Below are 2,374 nucleotides of genomic sequence, written 5' to 3'. Positions count from 1 at the left end.
GACGCGTGCGCCCCCTTGTGCATCTGGCTAACGTGGGACCTGGGGAACTGAGCCTCGAACCGGAGTCCTTAGGCTTCACAGGCAAGCGCTTAACCACTAAGCCATCTCTCCAGCCCCTTTTCATCCCTTATTACAGAACATCAAGTGGTGAGTGTGCCAAAGTCTAGCTCCCCAAAGTAGCCATATTGCTCTTCACACAGGACCCCTGAAAGCAAGACTAGGAAAGGGAATGTTTTCTCCTGTGTCTGGACAGATAACTGATGTTAGACCAAACAGATAGATTCTATTTTTTTTATCAGCCCTTGTGAGGTTTGAGAAATAAAACCAAAGTTAACTAATATAGCACCACATGTTGCTCCTCATTTCAGCTTTATTTCATCTTTAAGTATCAGGTAAAATGACATGAGGCAGAAGTCATGAAAATGCCTGCGGCTAACAAAATAAATTTCACAGTACATTTTTTTTTAACCTTGTGGTTTCATGCAGTGTGAAACCTATGTCCATTTCTTCACAAGGGAGAGTTGCATAAGCAATCGCTGAGCCAGGGTAGGCAAAGTTCAGACAGCGTGCTCAGCATGAGAACACGTGTCTACTCGGATGGAACAAACAGCTTTCTCAGAGCCATCTGCATATCTGAGTTCCTCACACAGTGGACAATGGGATTCAGGCTGGGAGTGAGGATGGAATAAAACTCAGACACCAGGCGCCCTCTTGTGGGGGAGTAACGGGAAGTGGGTGTTAGGTAAGCAAAGCTCCCCGTGACATAAAACAGTGGCAAGGTGAGAAGAACAGGTGGAGAAGGCCTTCCGACGGCCACCAGCTGAGTGAATCTGAGCAATGGTAGAGATGATGAAGACATAGGAGATGGTGGGGAGTGCAGAGGCCCCAAGAATGATGCACCCACCCACAGCAAATCCAGCTAGCTCATTGGCGTGGGCATCACTGCAGGAGAGTCTCATGATGGGGGAACTGTCACAGAAGAAGTGCTTGATGACATTGGGCCCACAGAACAGGAGGGACAAGGCGTTGACTGTGTGGAAGAAGGCATGGAGAGCTCCGCTCATCCAGGCAGCAATGACAAGCTCTACACGTAGCTTTCTGCTCATAATGACCCCGTAGAGGAGAGGCATGTGGATGGCTAAGCAGCGGTCATATGCGATGGACGTGAGCAAGGAGCACTCAGAGGCACACAGCGTCACTGAGGAAAAGAGCTGCGCCACACACTCCCCCAAAGAAATGACTTCAGAGCCCACAAGTGAATTGACCAGCGCTTTGGGGACAGTGACTGAGGTGTAGCACATGTCCAGGAGGGACAGATTTTCCAGGAAGAAGCACATAGGGCTGTGGAGGTGGCTGTCTATGGTCACAGCTGCAATGATGGAGCTGTTTCCCAGGAGGGCCAAGACGTAGATGAAAAGGGAAGATATGGTGCTGGCCAGACTCATTTCAGGTGAGTCTGAGAAGCCCTTAAGAATGAATTCAGCTACAGTGGTCTCATTTGACATTTTATTTCCAAATCGCAGGAGTGAGTCAACTAGCATTCAAGATGGTTGAGATCTCTGTGATAGTTTCAGTAAAAGACAATCACAAAGTGGTTCATAGAGGGGGTTGAAATCAAACCTGGTCCCGGCCATATCTTATGGTTCCATAATGCTTTGCTTTACCTCTTGCCAATCCTCTGCTTAGTCTGAGACATAACAGTGTCTAGGCAAATGTAACAAAATAAGTATGAATGCATTAGAAACTGGTTGTGCACATATAAATAGAAAGGGCAGCTATAGGATAATGCAGGTAAGGGCTGGAGACATGGCTTAGCCGCTAAGGTACTTGCCTGCGAAGCCTTGGTAACCTGAGTTTGATTCCCCCATAAAGCCAAATGCATAGTGGCACATGCATCTGGAATTCATATGTAGTGGCTAGAGGCCCTGGTGTGCCTCTCTGTCTCTCTCTCCCCCTCTGTGCTTGCAAATACATAAATAAATATTTTTAAAAGGATAATGCAGGTAATGCAAAAGGTATAGTTTTAACCATCAGTTATTAAACTCCACAGCTGCTGTAAAGGTAATGTTTTGGGGGAAAGGCAGGAAAATTATTATACTGCAGATATTTATAGAGGCAGAGCAGATATGACTGTCTGAGCAGGTCAGCATCAGGTGGTGGTGGAATGGGTCCAACTAATTGTGACAGCTTTGCAAGATTCCAGGACTATGCAGCTAAAATCTTCACCCTTTTCAGTGGATGTAGAAGTTTGCTCAAAATAAATAACAAATGAACGTGTGTGTGTGTGTGTGTGTGTGTGTGTGTGTGTGCACACACGTGTATTCTCTGTCCACTAAACAGAATAACTGTGGGTGTCTACTACATGCTCGGCTAT

At 46.5% G+C, this 2,374-nt stretch overlaps 1 pseudogene; it reads right to left on the bottom strand.

Moving 5' to 3' along the window:
• Positions 1-589: 589 nt before the first annotated feature.
• On the bottom strand, positions 590-1,505 carry LOC101613049 (annotated as a pseudogene).
• Positions 1,506-2,374: the final 869 nt, after the last annotated feature.

The sequence above is a fragment of the Jaculus jaculus genome, chromosome 6 (genome assembly GCF_020740685.1).
Source record: "Jaculus jaculus isolate mJacJac1 chromosome 6, mJacJac1.mat.Y.cur, whole genome shotgun sequence".
NCBI lineage: Eukaryota > Metazoa > Chordata > Mammalia > Rodentia > Dipodidae > Jaculus > Jaculus jaculus.
The sequence above is the reverse complement of the archived record's forward strand: the minus strand, read 5'-3'. Positions and strand labels throughout refer to the sequence as shown.